We start from the raw sequence: 11,911 nt of genomic DNA on the forward strand, positions 1-11,911 counted from the left end.
GTGGCATTTATACACCATGGAGTATTACGCAGCACTAAAAAATGACAAAATCATAGAATTTGCAGGGAAATGGATGGCACTAGAGCAGATTATGCTTAGTGAAGCTAGCCAATCCCGAAAAAACAAATACCAAATGTCTTCTTTGATATAATGAGAGCAACAAAGAACAGAGCAGGGAGGAAGAGCAGGAAGAAAAGATTAACATTAAACAGATACATGAGGTGGGATGGAAAGGGAGAGAAAAGGGAAATTGCATGGTAATGGAGGGAGACCCTCATTGTTATACAAAATTACATATAAGAGGTTGTGAGGGGGAATGGGAAAATAAACAAGGAGAAATGATGAATTACAGTGGATGGGGTAGAGAGAGAAGATGGGAGGGGAGGGAGGGGGGATGGTAGAGGATAGGAAAGGTAGCAGAATACAACAGTTACTAATAGGGCATTATGTAAAAATGTGGATGTGTAACCGATGTGATTCTGCAATCTGTATTTGGGGTAAAATTGGGAGTTCATAACCAACTTGAATCTATTGTATGAAATATGATATGTCAAGAGCTTTATAATGTTTTTCAACAACCAATAAAGAAAAAATAAATAAATAAATAAAAATAAAAAAAAAAGTAGGAGATAAAGCCCTTTGTCAAGCAAGATGGGCAAATAAGGAAGGCTCACACATTCAATTAGGATGCCCATAGGGCCCAGCCCTGTGGTGAAAGGTTGAGCTAGGAAAAAAACCGTCTCTTGGTGAAGGGAGCCAACTAAAAAATCTTAGCTGTTGGCTTCCACTGGGGAAAAGTCTTCCTCAAGAATTCAGAATACAGGCCCATCCACACATGAGTTCAGGGTTTAAATTTACCATACCTGCACAGTTCAAGTAACGTTATTGTGGAGAGAAGGCTGTGCTCTGCTCTGAGTTAGTCCATGATGTACAGAAGAACAGTTCTCAGGCTGTGCCTAAACCTGAGGTACTCCATTTTGTAAAGCAGTCGTTTGCCCTAAGCTACTCCATTTTGAGTTTCAGGGCTAAGGTGGAATGAGTCCTCACCTTGTTTGACATTCTGACCTCATCACCTGGTCACTAGACATGAGCCTTGCCTAGGAAAATCACCACAAAACAAACCTCCAAAGTCTCTGTCCTTGGACTTTAGCAGAATGAGGTTTCTCCTGCCAGTGACCACAGCGCAAGTCCTATTCCAAGCTGACACGGAGCAACTGCTGTCAGTCTGAACTTGACCTAGAATAAATTCTCCTGCCTTGACAACTCTGTGTCCTGAAAGTGTTCTTAGGCTGGTTCCTAATCTTATCTGACCACCCACAGTGACCCTTTATATTCTTGTCTGCTCTCTGCCTTTGATCTCAGTTCATCCTCCTGAACCCCTGTGGCTGCCTTAGCCTTTCTGTGATGTGTGTGTGTGTGTGTATAAAATGTGAAGTGTGTCTTGAGTATTATAGATACTAGAAATTAAGAGGAATAAAAGAACCTGTGATTTCTCCAGTTATGAGTACCAGGTGACCCACAAGTACTCAATAAAATGTCACTGATGAAAGTGGTGTAGCCTGTGAATTTATTGTTATTCAATAAGTTCTGACATTGTGGAAAAATACAAATGTGTTTGATCTATATTAATGACATAGCCGCTCACAACATCTATGCTTATTACTTAATTTAAAGTAACTTCATGCGAGCAGTGCACCCAACTGGAATTTTCTAGAGAAACACTCATCCATTTGGACAAAGGCAGCTTTACCTTATGTGTCCTTCAAATTAAGATCAGCCAGCTAGGAGCTTTCACAATCAGGAAGCACGCCAGTCAGCAGAGTCAACAAAAGGCTTGAGTGGCAAATTAGATGGTTCACATAGGCTCTAGTATGTTGATATTATCTCATGTCCTAACCTAATCAATGCATTAATTTTGTGATAGGGATTAACTAGGTGGTAACTGTAGGCAAGCAGGGTGTGCTTGCCTACATGTAGAATGTACAATGTAAAATAATCTCATGTAGAATGTAAAATAAATGTGCTTAAAATGTTCCTCTTAGTTTTAAAAAGTATAAGCATGACCAACAAGTAAGAATATTTTTAAAAATACATATGTTCGGAAAAAAACTAAATAAAACTTACGGAAATAAAAATAAATTTATTTAAATGGATGAATTAAATATCATTCCAGACACAGCTGGAGAGAAGTTAATAAACTAGAAAATAGATATGCAGAATTATTCAGAATGTAGCACAGATTAAGAAAATATGGAGGACAAGAGATGCATTTAAGAACACAGAATGGAAAGAGCTGATATATACCTAACTAATGTTACAGAATAAAAGAGTAATGAGAAGAAGAAGAGAAAACATCTGTAAATATCAGACTAGAATTTCCCATAATTGAGGAAAGAAACAAATTCCTAAATAGTATAAATAAAAACTAATCTTAACCCAATCAAATTGTAGTGAAAGTGAAACTACCAATAATAAAACTAAAAGCAATTGGTTCAACAGACAACTTACCTTTAAAGGCTCAAAAATTAGTGGATGTTCACAGTATATTCCAGATTGTCCTTTAAAAAGGGAATTTAATTAAGGGTGATTTCATGAAATTAGAAGGGAGACAAATAGGAGGCCACCTAGGGGAGGAGGGAAGTTAGGTAGTACTGGGGAAGGAAATCTATCAAATTATGTTGTGTCCATGTATGCTTACACTACAATGAACCCTGATTTCATATATAATTATAATGTACCAATTAAAAATAATAATAATAAGGATATCAATAGATAGAGCTAGCAGGGAGAAAAGGAAGGGAAAGAAGGCACTAGGGAATGTGGTTTATTCATTTATATGCATATATGACGTTATGGTTTAGATATTAGGTGTGCCCCTAAAAGCTCTGTGGAGACAATGCATTAAAGTTTAAAACTGAAATGACTGGGTTGTGAGAGTCCTAACTAATCCACACATTAATTTGGATTAACTAGGTGGTAACTGTGGGCAAGCAGGGTGTGGCTGGAGGAGGTGGGTTCCTGGGGGTGTGCCTCTGGTGTATATATTTGGTGAGCTGAGCTTAGGCGCTCTCTGCTTCCTGGCGTGATGTCTCTTGAGCAGCTTCCTTCCAGCCCACTGATCCATCCTGTTGTTCAGCCTCACCTCAGGCCTGGAAGAACGAAGCTGGCCAATCTATGGACTGAGATCTCTAAACCATGAGCCCCCAAATAAACTTTTCCTCCACTAATTGTTATTAGATCTTTTAGTCACAGCAGTGAAACAGTTGGTTGAAACATATGAATATGGCATAATGAATTTCACTATTGTGTAAAATTATAATGTACCAATAAAAAAAGAAAAAGCTTTTTATTGGATTTTTAATTTTTCAATTCTGTCATTGTATTCTTTAGTTCCAGGGTTCTTGTTTGGTTCTTTGGTTGGTGTTTTCTATGTCTTTATTAAAATTTTTATTTTGTTAAAAAAATTAGGTTGATGTCATTGCGGCAAAAATGGAAACTAGAAAAGAACAGAAAAACATCTTTAACATACTGAAAGAAAATACAAGCTACTTTAAAGTGGCAGACCTTGTTAAACTCTCTTAAGAATGAGGATGAAGTAATCACCAGCAGACAACATTAAAGAAATTTCAGAAGGTTATACTGTAATCAAAGCAGAAGAAAAATGATCCCAGACAGAAGATCTAATACTCAAAATAAAATAGTATGCAAAAACCTTCGGCATAAAAGAGGTTAAATATAAACCAAGTATAAAAATGTAATTTATTTTGTGATAAAGTGTAGAAAATTACATTTTAAATGGGAGGGGATTTATTGTGGGTTGAATCGTGCTTCACACAAAAAAGATACTTTGACGTCATGACCCCTGTACCTGAGAATAGCACCTTATTTGGATATAGAGCCTTACAGAGGTAATCAAGTTAAAATGAGGTCAGACCTCCATCCAATATGATTTGTGTTTTTATAACACAGGGAAATCTGGATACAGAGAAAATAGACACAATGGAGAGTGCCATCTGAAGATAAAAACAGAGATCTGGATGATGCTTCTTCAACCAAAGAATGTCAAAAATTGCCAGCAAACCAGAAGCTAGGAGAGAAGCAAAAAATCAGAAGAAACAAATGCTGAGGATACTTTGACTATGGACTTGTGGCTTCCAGGTTGGTAAGTCAATCTATTTCTGTTGTTATGGCAGCACTAGCAAACTAATAGAGGAAGTTCAGAGTAAAATTTCTACTGTGATGATAGTTGTGATGTATTTGTGTTATTTGCAAAGAAAAGACAGTGTGCTTTAAGCAAACTAAATGTGTTCAAAGTTTCTAAAAAAATTTATTTTTTATATTAAAAAATTGAATTTTATACTAAAGACTTTAAGTTTTTGAAAATGTAACGATGATGTTGTGTTTGTGTTAAAAGACAATTCAAATTGATCTGTGACAGGGCGGTGGTAGAGGTGAGGCTTTTTGAGGGAAATGAATAAATTGAAATATAATATATATCTTCCACTAGAGTAGAGAAGTAAATGGAATAAAAGGGTGAACCCCATTGGAACTATGTCTTATTACACCTCTGGGTCAGGAAAAATATAGGATGATCCTGGAACATCTTCATATCAGAAAACAAGGAAGCTCTCAAAAACTATACTGAAGGATTCATAAACTCATCAGATTAAGTTACTCTGGCCAAGAACAGGAAAAATTATGTATCAACATAGATAACAATTGTGATGGATTAAAATGTCAAACATATTTAAATCCAGAAGTTTGATAGTATACTAATTATTTATGATTTATTGAATAGTTATTGGTTACTTTTGGAGGGCCTAGAGAACTATCTCACTATTTTAAAAGCTAATAATAATAATAATAGAACAAAAATCAAGAACTGGCACAATATTTCCTAAAAAATTTCCTGTGTCCTTAGTGTTTCTGTTCATGGACCTGCTCCAGGAAATAAATGTAGAAGTTTTCAGAATTGAATTATCACCATTAAAAATAAAAAAAAACAAAAAACTCCTGATTAATTAATTAATGGATCTAAGTAACAATCACCAGAAGAGAGGAAGAGAAAGAGAGAGAGAAAGAGAGAGAGAGAGAGAGAGAGAGAGAGAGAGAATCAGTCAGTCCTAGGAGAAATGAAGTACATTACCTATGAGATAGTATTGTCTAAATTAATAAATGAATAAATAAATTCAACTATATCTGATCAAGACTTTAGGTTTAGCACTTTTTCAGGAAGTACAAAGGGAGAGAAGGAATGTAGATCAAGCTATGTGAACACAAATAACAAAATTGGATCACAGGAAAATCTAGGAAGGTAACCTATTTAACATATTTCTTTTAAAAATCTTTTTAAATTTTTATTTGTTATATATGACAGCAGAATGCATTACAATTTACACATATAGAGCATAATTTTTTATATATCTGGTTGTACACAAAGTAGAGTCACACCATTTGTGTCTTCATACATGTACTTGGGTACATTCCAAGTACATTCCACTGTCATTCCTACCCCCATTCAACATATTTCTTTAAAATAGGAAAATAAAAGAGATGGAAGGAGAAATAGAGATTAAGTGATTAAATTACCTTAAATTTATAATTACCTTGAATTTAAACTTTATTTAGATACTTAATTCTTCAAAGTAAAAATAAATTATAAAATTAGAGAAATGGGAATCTTGGGTATTTTATATTAAAGATTAATTTTTAATTTTTTAAAATATAACAATGATGTTATATTTGTGTTAACAGAAGAGCAATTTAATATCATCTGTGATAGTACTGGTGGAGATGGGGATAGGACTGTTTGGGAGGAATGAATAAGGTCTAGACATGGAATGATTGGTTGTATATTAGTAAATATTGAATCTGAGCTCTATGGTATAGTACTTGTCTAGCATGTGGGAGGCCCTGGGTTCAATCCCCAGCCTTCCAAACAAAAACACAAACAAACAAACAAAAAACAAAGCAAAATAAATACAAAACAAGGGGGAAAACCCCTAAATAGTCCCCATTTCATGTAGTGATAGAAAGAGTACAAAAATTAATTATTCCATTTACTATCACAAGGAGTCTGATGTAACTCACACTTAATTTATTTATTTATTTGCTTGTTTTTGTTTGATTCTGGGGATTGAACCAGGGGTGCTTAATCACTGAGCCTCATGCCCAGCCTGATTCATTTATTTAAAAGCCTTAATCATAAATAAAGGAAATGATAGGAAAATGTAAAAAATTCAGTAAAATAAAAGGTATCATACATGCTAAAATACTTTACATTTATCAATAATAAAAAATAGTTTAAAAAATTTTATGGAAGAATAAAAAGCCCAAGATTATAAAGGAAATTTTAAAATTAAGGGAAGAGAAAGTGCTTTATCAATTTGGAGATCTTTTAGTAAACTACACTGAGTCAATGCAGAATTAGTGAAGGACAGACAAGATAGTGGAACAGAATAAGTGAAGCAATCAACCCATATGTTTTAATATATGATAAAGGTGGCACTGTGGATCATTAAAGGAATGATGGACTTTTTGATACAAGATTGACTATTAAAGAAATTATCAATTTAGAAAAATAAAATCAGATATCAGATCCCTATGTCATACCATAAACAAAAGTAAAGCCCAAGTGAATATTTGAAATGTCTATAATATAATCTGATATGATGTAATGTAAATAACATAATTTAAGAAAATATAAAAATACGTATATGATAGTTTCTACATAAGAAAGGTTGAAGATTTAAAAGACACAAGACAAAGAGGAGAAAGATTGATTAGGTTTGACATTGATGTTTTTAATCAAAGTGACAGGAGATTATATTTATGCCAAGATTTGGGTGTTGAGTGTCTCCCAAAGGTTCATGTATAAAGGAGGTGGTGGTATTGGTAGGTACTGTGAATTTTTAAAAGGTCAAGTAGAAGTTCTTTAAGTCATTAGAAGCACAGTTTTGGAACCCTAGTTTTTTTCTCCCTATCCCTCTCTGTCTTTCCTCCATTATAAAGTGTGACTGCTGAATCCCATATACACTTCTGCTGTGAAGTGCTGTCATCCATGACCACTATTAGTCAAGGCCAAATAAAGGAGACTGCCTGATGTTAAACTTGAACATCCAAAACTGTGAGCTAAATAAACCTCTTCTCCTTATAAGTTAGCTTCCCCAGGTGTTTCATTATACTAAAACAAAACTGACTAATATAATTTACAACACACATTAGTAATAAAATCAATATGAATAAAATCAAAATGAATCAATAAAATTGACAACTTATCAATAAAAAAAACAATTACATATAAGTAAATGAATCAGCAACTGACAGGAATCAAAATGAAATGGCCAATAAACATTAAAACAAAAACCTCAAAAATAATCAAGGAAATTAAAAATAAATTAATGAGATATCATCTATACATATCAGATGATATCTCATTAATTTATTTTATCTACATATATCATATTAGCAAAAATTAAGAAAGGCTGCAATTCCAAATGTCAGTGAAGATACTGAACAACACTGACCAGAAATCTACTTCTAGTCATAACCTATGTAAAGAAACTCTATCAGATGTATGAAGAACATGCACAATATTAGAAACAAATGTCCATCACAAGCAAAACTAATAAAAATTGTGTATAGTCACAATAGACTATTAGGAAGCAATGAAAATTACATTCACAAATGTCAACATGGATAATTCTTATAAACATAGTATTAAGGAAGAACACCAAATCACAGGAAAAAAACTTACATCATGATAATATGTATATCAAGTTTTAAAAATTTCACAAATATATATAACAAAATTGCTAACTATAAAATATGGCCTCACATTGCTAGACATAAGATTCAGAGTAGTTATAAGTTGGGAAGAAGTGTGCATGTTCATAACAGGTTATAAATATTTTGATAGTATTTTGTTTCTTTGTGTGATGGATACATCATATAATATTTTCTTATGTATCAAATATTATAGAGTGAATAAAATCATTAAGAAATGCAGGTAGAAAAATATAAGTACATGCATTGAATTTCTTGAAAGTTCTGTGTGCCATGTCACATACTAGAAAGGAACATCATGTTGAAAAAGAAAGCCTAGGAAAAAAGTTCTTAGCTTTACAGACCTTGAAACCTATCTGGAGAAATAGACGTTAAATCAATCCTTAACCACTCTTTGGATGATTAGTTATTCTTCCTTCTTTCTTCCCCTCTCTTAGATCTCTGTCTCTCCCCCCACCCCTTTGTGTGTGTGTGTGTGTGTGTGTGTGTGTGTGTGTGTGAATTCCTACTTTTCATGAGCTTTCCTGCTTATCTCTTGACCATCTTCTACCAAATAGGTCTCAGATTATACTTTTCCTTGTTGTTTCCTGCAAGGTTGAACTTGCCTTTCTCTCAGATATGAACATACCCTGCCCCTTTCTATTTTCGTAATTGCAATTATTAGTTCACTGTTTTGTCTTTGACAAAATCTATGAGCTCCTTAAAAGTAAGAACTACATACTACCTAGTCAACATCATGGCACATGAAAAGCAGATAACAAATGTTGAAAAGTTGTGTGAACATATAAAAAGTGAAGTGCTGAGGCAATTATGTAGTTAACACAAAATTCAAAGGAAAGCAATATCCACAAATCTTTTGCCTCAGAAATGAAAATATTGATGGGTAAAAGTTATATAGACATGGAAAATATAAGCACATCACAGTTACCATTAAAGAATATTTTTTGATGTAACAGAAAAGAACCCAATTCATTTTAGTCTATTATCTCTCTCTCTTTTTTTTTTTTTTTTGAATCTTCTTTGTGGAATTATTAACTTTCCTCTGTGCATGGAACTTTATGTTCCATTAAAATAAGGAGGTAAATTTACTGGAGAATTCAGAAATTTTTGATGAAAATATTGTTTTTCAAGGACATGTTTTCTATTATGAATTTTGTTCTTATTGGCCAATTTGCCTGGAGAAAATACTTTTCTTTCATTTCAGTCAGCAAAACCATTAGTATTTTATGAGTTAGTGTTTCCCTCCTCAATTTGATACAACATAAGAACTTCTCTTAGAGTTGCTTCATGTATATGAACATTTATATCTTTTTATAGCATGTTTTAATTAAGAATTTGGTTATTAGGATAAAGTGCTACTTAAGCTTAACTTTTTTTTCACCAAACACCTTGACAGATTAAGTCTTACTAAATAAAAATTTCAGAAAATCTATTCACTACATATCCTGGGTAACCAGTGATTAAAAAGACCCCAATACAATATTACGTTCATTTGTATGTGAAAGCAACTGATAATTGAGGTGATAGTCTTAGTGCAATATGTATTTTACCAAAACATAATTAAATTCTCTGCTGCTCTGTGACTAATTTTTTTCAATTTACCCTTCACTAAATAATCTCCAGTCACATACATATTTAAGAAGAAACTGAATCAAATACATTAAAACTATAAAAACATAAATTTAGTTTATATTACCCCACCAGTAACTAGAATCTGGCTTTTGCTCTAAGATTTGTTCTCACAAAGGTATGTCCTATTTCTATTACCAGGACTTCGACAGCTTTTATTAGGCTACCTCATCAACACAGAGAGTGGAAGATGGCAATTTGGTACATGTAATTCAAAAGAATTTCTTCAAGACTTCTTTGAGGTAATATAAGGAAGTTCCTTTGATTTCTACCTTAAAAGAAAATTGGATCTTAAATTTAACTCTGCAGAAACACATCTTTTGGAGTATTTCAAATAAAACAGGCTTCCTGCCTGGGGACACTTGCCTATTGTTCTAGCAGATTACTCTCACCATTCTGTGGAAAATGAAACACTACTATATCTCTGTTTCAAAGATTGCCCCAAGAAGGATACGTGCTATCTCCACTATTATTTTGTGTTAAATTGGGATTATTGGACAATGCATTCAGACAAAGAAGTAGGGCATCAGAATTGAGAAAAGTGAAGAAGTAAAACTATCCGTATATGCTTTGGATGAGAGAGTATTCTTGGAAAACTTGAAAGAATTGATAATGAAATGATCATACATAAATACTGTGGGGTAACAAGATATGATTATAATGTACAAAAATCAGTAATCTGATAGACATATACAAGCAGTTTGAAGATATAATAAAAGAAAAACTCCAGTTATAATAACAAAATATTAAATATTCATAATAAGGCAGTGAGCAAAATTTATATAAGGAAATCTTCAAAATATAACTGAAAAGTACAAAAGTAGATTTTAACTAATGTAAAGAAATTATTGATTGTTGGACAGAATGATTCAACATAGAAGGTTAATTTGGAGATTCATCACGGCAAATTAGAGGGACCCGGTACTTGCTTCTTCTCAACAAGATAGAATCAAAACAATAGGAGTTTAGCTTATAGTAGAGGTGGGTGACTGGGAGAGTACTGGAATACAACGGTGGAGAGAGAGACTTTCAGAAACCCAGAGTTTTTGAATAGTGGAAGGTTAGGGACCAATTGCAGGGGAGTGTGGAAGACAGAGGAAAATTCCTCCTTAGGATAGGGATGTAGGTGGAAGAGGAAGAGTCCCAGTGAGCTCCACTTAATGCAGGATTCAGGACCCCACAGACACATAATTTAAACTAAAAAGACACCTGAAGTCTGTATAGTGAATTAGCTCTGGAGAAATTCTTCACACTTCCTAGCGTATTCTCATGGTGCTGTCACTGGGAGCCATCTCGAGAAGATTCTTATGGTTTAAGCTTGCTGCTCAGGGAGTCAAAGGCCCTGTATTTCCCTATCTCCCAGACCTCTGAGGAAATATCACTGCATTGGTCCAGCAAAAGACTGCTCTGAGAGTCAGTTTGGCTCTGAGTATAGACTCTTGAAAAAAACCCACTGAGAACTCTACATGGTAGGAAACAGAGTCCCTAATTGGAGGCCAATGGGGGCCTTCCCTTTAAAATAGAAAGAAGTCCAGCTGTCTGAGTCTGGGAGAGTGAACATTCAAATAATTTTTCATGAGAGCCATGTCTGGGATCATCAGAATTGTGGGGAGTGGATTCCATGATCCAGTTGACTCCCTCCTGATCAGTTCTTTTGTGACTCCATTACCTCTCTCTGCCCTCAGGGGCATCCAGAGATAGACCTCAGAGCCAGGGTTAGCCTCACTCTGAGAGAGCACAACCCCAAATCTTTGGGGAGTTCTGCCTTCTGCACTAGCTTGCTGACAAGCTGCACGGCATTGGGGTTAGCCCCACCCTTGAATTACACAGCCTAGAAAAGCTCTGAAGAGAATATTTGCTAGTGAATTCGACATTCCATGTTAGATGATTATCATGCTGCAACACTGGCATTTTCTCTACCCTTGGAGTGTGTAGCCCAAAGAGTTCCACTTTCCATACTAACTCATCCCAGAAGGCAGAGCAGCCTAGAGGGATTCTAACTTGCTTCAGCTATAACACACTCCCACTTGTCATGAGGCAAATATCACAAAGGAAAGAAGAGTGGGGGGAGTCAATAACCTCCAGCCTTTTTGCTCTATTTATGGGGTACACAGCCCAAGGCTCAGAGAGAATCTTTGATCAGCACAGGTTATGAGATCCACTCTTGTCCCTTCATTTGAGTACCTTGATGGGGAGAAGATTTTTATTTTCTTTTAATACTTTTTTGGTTGTTGCTGTTTTTAATGTGGTTTCTTTCTTTCTCTCACCTTTTTAACTTTTAATACCTTTCCATTTTCACCTGCTTTCCTCTTTTTTCTTTTTATTTCTCCCTCTTCCCTTTCCTCCTATATTTAATTTTAACTGTTTTTTTTTTCTGTAGAAAGTAAAGTCACTGAGATAATAATAGAACATTTCTCAAACCTTGGGAAAGACATGAATATCCATGTACTGGAGGCATTTAGAACCCCAAACGAGGGAGATGTAGAAGGCCTTAGGC

At 34.4% G+C, this 11,911-nt stretch overlaps 1 long non-coding RNA gene across 1 annotated transcript in view; it reads left to right on the plus strand.

Annotated features, from left to right (window-relative positions):
- The window catches only part of LOC125617503, an 85,439-nt gene extending 75,783 nt beyond the window's left edge, over positions 1–9,656 (plus strand). The window contains exons 3-4 of the long non-coding RNA XR_007348554.1: positions 3,970–4,162; positions 9,556–9,656. This is a non-coding gene — a long non-coding RNA (uncharacterized LOC125617503). The remainder of the gene's footprint in view (positions 1–3,969; positions 4,163–9,555) is intronic.
- The last annotated feature ends 2,255 nt before the right edge of the window (positions 9,657–11,911 follow it).

Source organism: Marmota marmota, unplaced genomic scaffold, assembly GCF_001458135.2.
Source record: "Marmota marmota marmota unplaced genomic scaffold, marMar, whole genome shotgun sequence".
NCBI classification, from domain to species: domain Eukaryota; kingdom Metazoa; phylum Chordata; class Mammalia; order Rodentia; family Sciuridae; genus Marmota; species Marmota marmota.